The sequence below is a fragment of the Etheostoma cragini genome, chromosome 6 (assembly GCF_013103735.1).
Source record: "Etheostoma cragini isolate CJK2018 chromosome 6, CSU_Ecrag_1.0, whole genome shotgun sequence".
In the NCBI taxonomy this organism is placed as follows: Eukaryota; Metazoa; Chordata; class Actinopteri; order Perciformes; family Percidae; genus Etheostoma; species Etheostoma cragini.
Window position 1 is genome coordinate 5,262,268 of NC_048412.1, and position 13,406 is coordinate 5,275,673.

General features: G+C 39.4%; 1 protein-coding gene across 1 annotated transcript in view; it reads right to left on the reverse strand.

The window, feature by feature from the left end:
* tgfb2 (transforming growth factor, beta 2) overlaps positions 1 to 13,406 on the reverse strand; it is a 102,196-nt gene that overhangs the window by 58,752 nt on the left and 30,038 nt on the right. The window lies entirely within an intron of this gene.

Below are 13,406 nucleotides of genomic sequence, written 5' to 3' on the forward strand. Positions count from 1 at the left end.
CAGTGCCACCCTGGCCCATTAGTGACTACGCACCTGCTGTGAGGTATCATATCAACAGATATTTGATATCAATAGATATTTATAGATTTATCAAAAACCTACCAAACTCCTCCTAGACCCTGCAATTGATCTGCTTAAAATTTGACACATAGCATCTCTAAACCGACCTGACAAAATATTATAAAAATAATTTTTACAGAATAATTGCGCAAATTAAGCACATATAAATTTGGGTAGCTAACAATGAAAACACCATAACTTGAATAAAATAAATGCAATCAACACAAAACTTTAGATTCTTGTTTGCCATGAGGGTCCTCACCAAGCTTACAAAAATTGGCCACTAGGGGGTGCTACAAGTAGAAATAAGTTTATATTATTGGTGGGTTCCATCTAGGGCCACCCCTGAGCCAATTCCTACAGTGGGGTACTGATTGGTCAAAGTGGACTCCCACTTGGGCCTATGGGACCCAAATCTGCTTCATCACTTTTTTCAAATTCATCACTTACACTAATGTGAACAACTTTAAATTTACAGAGTAGATGTACATTAGGTCATGGACCTCACCTACCAAAAATGACACAGATGTAGAACTAGGTGGTGCTATAATGTTTTTTTTGCCTTTAACTCCCACATTACACATCGCACATTAGAAAACATTACACCCGCTTGTTCCTTAAATTAAGTTAAATCACTTGAATTCTTATCTGAATTTGCAGAGTTTTTGTCACACTTAGTCCTTAAAACGGACAAAGTTCTTATTTTAGGGGATTTTAATATTCACGCAGACGATGAGAATGATGGCCTTAGTACTGCGTTTATCTCTCTATTAGATTCTACTGGCTTCTCTCAAAGTGTTCATAAACCTACTCATCGTTTTAACCACACCTTCAACCTTGTTCTGGTATATGGTGTTGAAATTGAACATTTAATAGTGTTCCCACAGAATTGCTTTTTATCTGAACAGTGTTTGATAACTTATGAGTTTATACTGCCAAACTCCACGCCATTAGGCAAATAATTATATACATGATGTCTATCTGATAGTGCTGTAGCTAAATTTACGGATGTGATTCCATCAGCTTTTAATTCATTACCAAGTCACAAAGTAAAGGAGGACTCCTATGCTAATTTCAGTCCCTCCCAAAACGATCATTTTGTTGATAGCACAGCAGGCTCACTGCAAATGATACTCCACTCTGTTGCCCTTCTAAAAAAGAAGATAATAAAAATCAAGACGGTTAGCTCCATGGTATAACACTGAAACTCGCAAATTAAAGCAAATGTCACAGAAACTTGAGATTTGGCGGATCCACCAAAATAGAAAATTCTCATTTAATTTGGCAAGATAGTCTTGAAACGTAGCCAGAGCAGCATACTACTTGTCATTAATAGAGGAAAATAGGAACAACCCCAGGTTTCTTTTCAGCACTGTAGCCAGGCTGACGGAAGGTCACAGCTCTACTGAGCCAAGTATTCCCATAGCTCTTAGTAGTAACGACTTTATGAGATTCTTCAATGCTAAAGTTATAACTATTAGAAACAAAATTAACCAAGGCCTGCCTTTAACTGGCAATGACTTATCTCTAAACTCAGGAACCTCAGAAACAGCTGCAAAACCAGATATATGTTTAGACTGCTTTGCTTCACTTGATCTTTATCAATTTAATTCAATTAGTTCTTCATCTAAACTTTCAACCTACCTCTCAGACCCCATCCCAACTAGGCTACTTAAAGAAGTTTTACCATAAAAATAAAATAAAAAAATTAAAAAAATAAGTTTTACCCTTAGTCAACACTTCTCTACTAGATATAACCTGATCTGTCTTAATTAACAGGCTATGTACCACAGTTCTTTAAAGTATCTGTAATTAAACCTCTTCTGAAAGAGCCCAACCTTGATCCAGGTGTTTTAGCCAACTATAGACCTATATCCAACCTTCCATTTCTCGCTAAGATTCTTGAGAAAGCAGTTGCCAAACAGCTGTGTGACTTTATGCATAGCAACAGCTTATTTGAGAATTTTTAGTCAGGATTTAGAGTTCATCATAGCACAGAGACAGCACTTGTATAAATTACTAAAGACCTCCTAATTGCATCAGACAAAGGACTCCCCTCTGTACTGGTGTCATTAGATCTTAGTGCTGCATTTGATACCATTGACCATTATATCCTATTACAGAGAATGGAACATTTAATTGGCATTAAAGGAACTGCTCTAAGCTGGTTTAAGTCTTATTTTTCAGATCAATCTCAGTTTGTACATGTAAATGTAAATGTGCTGTATAGCGCTTTTCCAGTCTTAACAACTGCTCAAAGCGCTTTTACATCTACAGGAGACATTCACCATTCACACACATTCATACACTGTGGCCAGGGCTGCCGTACAAGGTGCCAGCTGCTCATCAGATAAACATTCACACACATTCACACTCCGATGCGCAGCACCGGGGGCAAATCGGGGTTCAGTGTCTTGCCCAAGGACACTTCCACAACGACTGCAGCGGCGGGGATCGAACCACCAACCTTCCGATTGACAGGCAACCGCTCTACCACTTAGCCACAGCCGCCCCTGTACATGTTAACGATGAATCCTCCGTGGACTCCAAAGTTAGTCATGAAGTCCCATAAGGATCTGTGCTTGGTCCAATCCTGTTCACTTTATATATGCTTCCTTCAGGCAATATTATCAGGAAACACTCCATAAACTTTCATTGTTATGCAGATGATACTCAATAATATCTATCGATCAAGCCAGATGAAACTAATCAGTTAGCTAAACTTCAAATTTGCCTTCAGGATGTTAAAATCTGGATGACCTGTAATTTTCTAATGTTAAATTCAGATAAAACTTATGTTATTGCTCTGGGGACCAAGCACCTCCTTGATGCATTATCCAAATAGATAGTCACTCTGGATCAACCTGGCCTCCAGCACCACTGTGAGGAATCTTGGAGTTATCTTTGATCAGGACATGTTGTATAATTCTAACATAAAGCAAATTTTAGGCTGGATTACTGCAATTCTCTATTACCAGGCTGCTCAACAAAGTCCAGAAAGTCTCTTCTGCTGATCAGAATGCTGAAGCACATGTTCTGACAGGAACCAGGAAAAAAGATCACATCTCTCCTGTTTTAGCTTCTCTGCATTGGCTTCCTATAAAATCCAGAATCGAATTTAAAATCCTTCTTCTCACCTACAAAGCTCTTCATGGTCAGGCACCATCTTATCTTAATGAGCTCATAGTACATAACTACCCCACCAGAGAACTGGGCTCCCAGAATGCAGGGTTACTTGTGGTTCCTAGAGTCTCTAACAGTAGGATGGGAGCCAGAGCGTTCAGCTATCAGGTTCTTCTCCTGGGGAACCAGGTTCCAGTTTGGGTTCAGGAGATAGACACTGTCACCACATTTAAGAGTAGGCTTAAGACTTTCCTCTTTGATAAAGCTTATAGTTAGGGCTGGCACAGGAGAGTCCTGAACCATCCCTTAGTTATGCTTCTACAGGCCTAGACTGCTGGGGGACTTCCCATGATGCATTGAGCACCTCTCTCTTCCTCCTTCTCCCCATCTGTATGCAACCTCATTCCATTAATGCATGTTACTAACTCGACTTCTACCCTTTCCAGGAGTCTTGTGCTCTCTTGCAGACCTGTTCAAAAAGGGGGGGCACTTCTTAGCCTCCCTGGTAAAGTCTACTCCAAGGTGCTGGAAAGGGGTGTTTGACTGATAGTCGAACCTCAGATTGAAGAGGGACCTTGCGGATTCTGTTGTGGAACTACGGACCAGCTCTTCACTCTTGCAAGGAGGGGATTGTCCTGATGGCATTATTGGTCCTGACCTTCAGCACTCACGGTTCCCAGCTCAGTGTCAAGCGGCTGGGATGAGGATCATGCAGGAAACTGATGGAGTACCTACTCTGGTTAGGGAATGAGTCCTTACCCAAAGTGTAGGAGTTCCATTACCTTGGGATCTTGAGAGGGTATAATGGAGCAAGAGATTGGCAGGAGAATCAGCGCAGCACACTTTGTCGCACCAGGGTGACGAAAAGAGAGCTAAGCCAGAAAGCAAAAGCTGGCACGTCCAGCTGGGAGAACATCTCAGGGAAGACCCAGTACTAGGTGGAGGGATTGTATCTCCAACATGGCCTGGCACTGCCTCGGGATCCCCCAGTTAGAGCTGGCTAATGTGGCTTGGGGAGGTTTGGAGTCCCCTGCTGGAGCTGCTGCCTCCTTCTAATGAAGGATCTGTGCATTGTTCTCTTTCACTTGTGTTGTTATAATAAAATATAACTGTTTGTGCAGAATTTTGTGTGTTTTTACAATAGAATTTTAACCCTAGAATGCCCGAAGGGGGTCTCGGCCGGGGCGTAATCCAATGTACTGCCACTGCCTCTCCTGCGGAACCAGCTCCCAGTCTGGGTTCGGGAGGCAGAAACCGTCACCACATTTAAGAGTAAACTTAAATTCCCTTAAGTCCTTATGTTTGTTTTTGTTTTTTTGTCTTTTTGCCCAGTATGTTTCCTTGGATTAGGGTGGCACCAAAATCATGGTGGCAGCTCTCGCCGTGGTCCTTTTGCCCGCCCTGCTATGCCCTGTTACACCCTGCTATGCTCCGCTGTGCCCTGCTACATCCTGTAACGCCCTGCAGTGCCATGCTATGCCATGACCTACTATTTCTAGTCACTGTTCCCTTATCTTTTATTGTGATGGTTATTGCCACTTTTCGTAACAGCCCTAACCAGCCCCGTCAGACACCACCTACCAGGGCTCTGGGTCTGTCCGAGCTTGCTTCCTAAAAGGGAGTTTTTCCTTGCCACAGTCACACTATGTGCTTGCTCTTTGGAGAATTAAAAGAATTTTTGAAGTGAAGTGTCGTCTAGACCTGCTCTGTTTGTGTAGTGGCTTCAGATAACTCTTGCTATGATTTGATACTATAAATAAAATTGAATTGAAACGAATAAGACTTCCATTTGCAGTCCAGTTTCTGCTTATTACTAAGTTAATTGTGAACACATCTAGAGGAACATACCCATTACTTAGGAAGATTTTCTATCATGACTACCCAATTTATAAACTTTCCACCCAGTGGGTGTTACTAGGTGAGTACTGATGTAATGTTTCATATTTTCTAAATTAAGCTTTTATAGCAATGAACAATAACTTTAGAAAAAACTAAGTATTGGAAAGTACTATCAAAATCAAAATTACAAAATAAACCCTGGATAACTAAATTGGTACCTTTTATTGCTAGGTAATTGAGGGGGTATTTCTTATTTTCTGTACGGAAGTGCACAATTTTATCTGAGTTTATATTATCCTAAATTGGTCAGAACAACATGGTACTTGGTTGAATTGACGAGTAATCCTAAAGGTTTTACCTCGTACTTCAGCTGTAGATTCTCTATAATAACCTAATTATCATCAGTGGTAGTTACCTAATAATGCAATATTGTTAACATTCAATTACCAGGTAAATACTAGGTAATTAGGGGGCTGTAAAAGGAAGGGTTACAGAAAAGGGGACTTATCCTTTAAAAGGAAAACACCGGTCCTCTTACAAACCAAAACTTCAGACATCCACCTTGAAGGTCCTATTTTATGCTCATTTTAAGGTTATACTTTGTAATTTGTGTTTCTACTAGAACATGCTTTAATGGCACCGTTTCTGAACATGGGCTGTGTGCATTTCTCTATGAATTTAGTGTTTTATACTTTTACAATATAGCACCTCAACCTGCTTGTAACAAAAAAAAAAGACATGGAACTCGCAACCCACAAGCAGATCAACAAAACCCTAAGCACCTGAAGTTGCAGGTACTAAACTATACTTACAGCACTACTCTATGTTCAGATTGTGACCTAAATGAACTCTAAAGCAATTATATGATCAAACACACATCAACAAGTTTAATCGCTCAGCTCCTTCTGCTGCTGATCAATGGCCAACTGTAAACAGTATGCAGTGTGAGCAGCTGAGGCAGATGAGCCAAGACTAACGATGCTTTTTCTTGTTTCCTCCCATTCGTCAACGGAGAAAGTTACACTTCCAGCTCCTTGAGGACCAGCTAAAGGCAAACTGTTTACACAAACTAGTGCAGAGCCTCATGAATGAGTCTGCTGTGCTTTAACACAACACTGGACGCATTGAGCAGACGCCATGCTGACACAGGCTGTGGATGGCAGACACACGTCCACTATGCCTGATAGACTTAAAACAATACAGCCCAGTGCTTGGGTTGGACGAATACCTGCTTTCTTGAAGTCTAATACCAATATTTTGATAGTAAATAGAAATGATCAATCACAAACTCTGCATTAAAACACAGACAATTAATGAAATAAAACTCTTTCGGTAGAAGCTTCTACTCTTTCGATAGAAGCTCTTTAAAGGTAGTGTGAGAGATGTTTCAATTCACTCATACCTCACTTAAATATTATGTGTAGTCTGACAAGTATAAAAATAAAACTGGTATGAATATATTGACTAGGACTATTGAATGTGATCAGGAAGGAACCTCCACCACATTGGATATGGACTGCATTGACATGCCAATTTTTTTGTTTTGCCAAGCTCACAGTAAAGCCTAACAGCCTCTGTAGGCTTAAGGAAAAGTCCAACCCTGACAAAACGCCAAAGTGTTGACATTGGTTCACTTTAAGGTAATTATAGCATCCCAGTGCCTCTCTCCAAGAACTCTGTGTTGTTGTACACTTGACGTAATTAATCCTAGACATAACAGAGCACACTTTCACTTTCGTCTCCTAAAACGTCATTTATGGATTATCCTTTGGTTGTTCAAATAAAAAGCAACAGTAGTATCCTATAAATCATTCACACCAACTACCAGGCTTGAACCAGGGTTTTCTGACCTATGCTTAACCATTCTCTTGTTAATTCAAACCAACCCACTCAACAATTCAGTCAGGTTAATTTCTGGTCAAGACAATTCAGATCCGACCTGGGTCACAAACTTGGAGCAATGCATATCAGTTACCTCATATGCCAGATATGGGTGAGGGGTTTACATGTTATATTTAGTGAGAAGCTATTGTTGGTGAACACTCCAGTCCAGCTGTAAACCATCAGAACTGGTGCTGTACTTAAATGCTTCATTGTACAGTATAGTGCATCACAATAATTAATACAGTTAACTTCAACATTCAAATAGTCCTTAATTTCAAAACATACCATTTAAATATCAAAATCAAAACTACCATTAACATGGGTTCGGAACTCAAAACTAAAAAATGTGCCAGTGTTGTAAAGACATATTCAGTGGCTTTCTTAAGCACAGAGTAGAATCAAATTTATGTGTATTGTTGGACTGTAGTTGTTAACTGTCAACATCAAAAGATCAATATAGAATTAAAACATGTAATCTTATGTACTTTTTTTACTGACCCCATCATATGTAATTCCACAATTTCTGCTAATGATAGCATTTCTTTGGTTGCCACATCATAATTCTTTTTAAATCGTTAGCCATTTTCCTCCATTGCAGCTGAAAACCTTACTGGCAATGGCAACCTGAGAAAATTGCAATTGCGTTATTTGTCCAGTTTCCCATCAAATGACAAATACAAACTACTGCCACCTGCTGGTATGGAGAGTTATTTCCTCTCACGCAGGCGCAGAATGTACAGACTAGCTAGCCGTCCACTGTAGCCTTTGAGGTCTGCTCAAGTGTAATTGTGTCAACAAAATGGTAATGTGATGATCTGAGAGGACACAAAAGTGGGCCTTGCTCCCCAGTAGTTCTTTGATGTTGGGTTGGTATCAGGTACTTTAATCAGTGAGCTTTAGACATTTTTCCTTGCTTTCAGTCTTTTTTCTTAGCTAGGAAAGGTGTATCTCTCAAATGTTGAAATATTTATTTGTTGAAATACACTTGGGTATTCTAGTTAAAGGAGATCTGGAGGGAAATTTCAGAGGTTGGTTGACATTGTGGGACATAAGCAAATCACTGCATAACTGCCCGCAGTAGTATACAGCAGTCAGTCCACATTACTACTAATTTATCCAAGGTTGACATGAAAATCATCCACCACAACTGGTGCTTCTGTGGTGTGTGTGTGTTACACTCCATCACATTGACTAAGACAGGAGTGAGGCAAGTGATGTCATATATCACGCTGGCTTGCAAACACAGACACAGACACACACACACACACACACACACACACACACACACACACACACACATACACACACACACACACTTCTTTCAAACAGTTACTCCCTCTGAGAGTAAAGCTGATGTCACAGGGCCCCCGATTCCTATATTCAGTCACTTCATTACTCATCACTCCCATTAACTCAAATACCAATAAAATATGTGGTATGTGGGCATAACACAAGTTAAAGAGAGTTTATGAGTGACTGTCTTCTGTTGTTTGAAATAGCTGTTAAATATTGGGAACTGCATGTGCCCCTGCTAGCTCTTTTTGCTTTGAGGCTTCCTGTTAATACTTTGGGGTAGTTACCAAAATGTGTGGCTTCCCTTGCGACCCTCAAAACAAGGCAAGGTCTACTTGTGACCCCCCTCCATCACCAGTTGCATATCTACCAGTTGTAACCAGTCCAGCGATAGATATGTATATTTTTTTAATTAAGTTGTTTACATTTTTTAATATTGCAACCTCTAGACATAAATTATCTACATTTGTATTTACAGCCTCCTTGTTTAGTGGGGACCTAATGAGAGGTCTATTGTCAGAACATAACCACAACCCTGGGAATACTTGATACTATTGTTACGTCTAGGCCAGGTGCTTCCAGAGTTTTGACCACCTGCTAAACACTCACCTGCCAGGCTAAAGGTAAAGCTGGAATGGCTTACCTGTTGTTGCTGCTCTGGCACGGCTTTGCTCACTTTGACCAGCTCACTTGTCTCCACATTCAGCAACATATGTCTTTCCCCAAACTGTCCTCTCAGTCTGTCCTTAACTTCCACTTTTTAAACTCCTACAGCTCTGTAACACAGGTAAGCCACACCCACCTCAGTCTGGCAACCAAAAGGTAGATTGTGCCGTGACATTACTCACCCATAAACAAAACAATACTTGACAGCAGACTAATATACAATAACACTTATATACATACAGTATGTACTGTATATAATTTCTTTTTCATATCACATTTTCTTAATTTAAGATAAAAATACACTAAGCCCACCAAGCTCCAGGAAAAAACTCAAACATGGCTGAATTTCATAATTTACCCTAAAAGCTCTCCTTAATAAGACTGGCTCACTCAACACATTCCGGATTTTCTCATTACTGTATTTCTAGTCTAGATCCACGACGTTCCACTTCCGGGATTGTCCGTTACTTTCCGCTTTTTTGTGTTGGAATTTTATACTCCAGTCGATTTATGAGGATTATAGTTAACTGCTCCTCAGATCTCTGCAGGTTAATTGTTTTTGTATTTTTCTGCCTAGTGTGGTGTTTTATCGGTGGTGGAAAGTAGCTTAACTATACCATACTTCAATACAATTGTAAGGTACTTTTAACTTTTTTTTTCATTTTCCCCTATTTTAGTGAATATGGTGGAGTATGGTGTCAAGTTATTCAAGTCGAACACACTGTTTTGGTGTGGAGTGGAAGGGTTTAAGTGGTGGGGGCATGGAGAGTGTGTGACGTTAATCTGGAGAACCCAGCAGTCTTTTGCACCCACAGCCTGCTGCTTAGTGTAACAACTTCCATGAATACAATTCAGAAACAGCAAAACGTTAGCCAATTCAACTATTACCATTATTATACCAACAATTATACAAGAATGAAAGTTTACCCGGAACTTACAGACAGCAAGCATGTTTAGTAGACACACTGCTTACATGTTCAGGAGGAAATTAGTAACACACAGGCCCAAACACAAACAGAAATTCTGTCACGGAACGGAAATTTCAAAAGGAGAAAATACTGGCATTAGTATTTTTGTCAGAAAAGATTAATATTTCAACTTAGCATGTTTCCTTAATGACACATTGGGTCATTTTTGGATTTATTACAGTAAATATATTACATATTACATATTAGACCTTTAACTAACAACAAAATCATAATAAATGTTTACTTATTATTAGTTATACAATTTTACAAACAAAGTCACCACCAAAAGTGTCCTGGAAAAAATGGGCAGAGCAAGAATACTTCCAGGCATTTGGCCATAGATGTATTATGAAAGAGAGCTGATGTAGAACAGCCACACAGCATTGCTGCCAGATAGTACCAGTGGCCTCTTGCACTGCAGCGAAGAAATTCTCTTCTCTCCAAAAACCTGTTTCCCCATAGACTACCATTATAAATTAGATGTCTGTACAACCGTTGACAGGACACCTTCACCTATAAAGAAGGTCAATTATTACTCTGTTTAATAGTTTTTTTGCATTAAGATTTCATAAATGGAAACCTCCCAAGAGCCTAAATTGCAATTTTGTGTATGTCATCTCGATGTGAAGTCTGAGCTTCCAGCAGGAGAAATGCTAATGCACAATGCAGAAACAAACCTAGAAGCTAGAAAACTATTTTTATTGAAATTATTATCTAATTATATTACATCCATTAATGTGGACCACCAATGGCTAAAAGTGACCCTAGAATTGTAGCAGTACTTGTTTCGACAATAACAAATGGGTTTCTAATAAATATTGTTGTTAATCTGGTCAAGACATGTAATGCACATGCAGTGTCTATTGTTAAGACATTGTGGGGGACCTCTCTCTCTCTATATATCTATATATCTATATATATATCTATATATATATATATATATATATATATATATATATATATATATATATATATATATATATATAGATATATATCTATATATATATAGATATATATCTAATGCTTTCCAGTTGGTCCTGAACCTCAAGGAAGCATGGTAGACTGAGTCAACCATACGAAGACACTGAACAGAGGCATGCATGTACAAAAGAATTACCATAGTCCAGAACAGATAAAAAAGTAGCAGCCACAAGATGGTATTATACCTTGAAAAAGAAACACAACTTATGTTGAAAATAAAAACCCAACTTTAGCCCCAGATTTTACCAGGTAAATCATATGAAGCTTAAAAGTCAATTACAATGCCTCGTTATTTGTAAGACGCAACCATGTGTATTTCACTACAGAGATTTTGCGTTCTATTTCTGGAGCCAGTAAACAACATAAGTTTGGTCTTCTCTGCATTCAGAAGGAGTGTTAGCTAAAGAAAGGTTTTTTGGATGACAATAAAAGCATTTTGCAAGTTTTCAATAGACAATAATTCAATAATTAGGAGTTGGTGCAATCATCATAAAAATGGAAATTAGCATGTGAGACATTTTGATTCAGATTATTTATGTAAATGGTGTATAAAAGTAGGCCTAGTACAGAATCCAGTGGTACACCCTTGAGGATGGGTAAATGGGGCGGCTGTGGCTCAGTGGTAGAGCGGTTGCCTGCCAATCGGAAGGTTGGTGGTTCGATCCCCGCCCCTTGAGTTGTTGTCGAAGTGCCCTTGGGCAAGGCACTGAACCCCGAGTTGCCCCCGGTGCTGCGCATCGGAGTGTGAATGTGTGTGAATGTTTATCTGATGAGCAGGTGGCACCTTGTACGGCAGCCCCGGCCACAGTGTATGAATGTGTGTGAATGGTGAATGTTCCCTGTATATGTAAAAGCGCTTTGAGCAGTTGTTAAGACTGGAAAAGCGCTATATAAATACAGCACATTTACATTTACATTTAAATTATTCGAATGAATACTGTCATGTTTAATGCACTAAAGCTTCTTATCACTGACGTAGTTTTAGAACCAAGAGACGCTTGCTCTGATAATCCTGTATTAAGAAGTCTACATTTTAAAACATCATGTTCTACGGTTTTAAAGATTTTAGACAAATCAATAAAAGTGATGGAGAGTGCTGCTTCTTATCACGTTCAACAGAAATGTAATTCACCACCTTCATTACAGCTGTGATGGTGATGTTCTTTTCTGAAACCTAAAACATAATTGTTGTAAAGTAAGTCTTTAAGGGGTCTTAAGTCGTCAGAATGAAAAAGAGTTCAGCAGATTGGACAGACGGCTACAGACAGAGGAAGGGTAAGAGTTGTCGGTAGCGAGAAAGTAAAAGAAAAGAAACTGAGAGCAAGAGAGAAAAAGAAAAGTATCTATAGTGAGGTAATGTGAGGTCCTGCCTGTCTGGTTCCCTGCAGACACATTTGCCCAGACACTCACCTGCCAATGGTAAATTGAAAACAACTATGCACATAATCCCTGGGTACTAAAAATACCCAGCACTTTGAAGGCCTCTCCACCACTGCCTGTCAGTCTCCACAGGCCCAATTCCCAGCAACTGATAAACACACATAACCACAGATGTTCTTTATGCACCGTATAATGGGATAATTTAGGCATAAATTAAAACAAAGACACACATATTTATCTAAAGATATAGAAGAATGCAAATTTACATGTACAGTGAGGAAAATAAGTATTTGAACACCCTGCTATTTTGCAAGTTCTTCCACTTAGAAATCATGGAGGGGTCTGAAATTGTCATCGTAGGAAGGCAAGGCAGCTTTATTTGTATAGCACATTTCAGCAACAGGGCAATTCAAAGTGCTTTACACACAATCAGTTAAAAAAATATAAACAGTTAAAAAATAAAACTGATAAAACACGTGAATTAAAAATAGAAACATTAAGACACATAAAACACAAGAATAAAAGTTACAGTGCAGCATAAGAAATTAAACATTAAAGGTACAGTGGTGTGAAAAAGGGTTTGCCCCCTTCCTCATTTCCTGTTCCTTTGCACGTTTGTCACACTTAAGTGTTTCGGAACATCAAACCAATTTAAACAATAGTCAAGGACAACACAAGTAAACACAAAATGCAATTTATAAATATAGGTGTTTATTATTAAAGGTGAAAAAAAATCCAAACCATCATGGCCCTGTGTGAAAAAGTGATTGCCCCCTTGTTAAAACATACTATAACTGTGGTTGTCCACACCTGAGTTCAATTTCTCTAGCCACACCCAGGCCTGATTATTGCCACACCTGTTCACAATCAAGGCATCACTTAAATAGGAGCTGCTTGACACAGTATGGTCCACCAGAAGATCCTTAAAAGCTACACATCATGCCGAGACCCAAAGAAATTCAGGAACATTTGAGAAAGAAAGTAATTGAGATATATCAGTCTGGAAAGGGTTATAGAGCCATTTCCAAAGCTTTGGGAATGCAGCCAACCACAATGAGAGTCATTATCCACAAATGGCAAAGACATGGAACAGTGGTGAACCTTCCCAGAGTGGCCGGCCGCCCAAAATTACCCCAACGTCCAAAGAACTGCAGGCCTCACTTGCCTCAGTTAAGGTCAGCGTTCATGCCTCCACCATCAGGAAAAGACTGG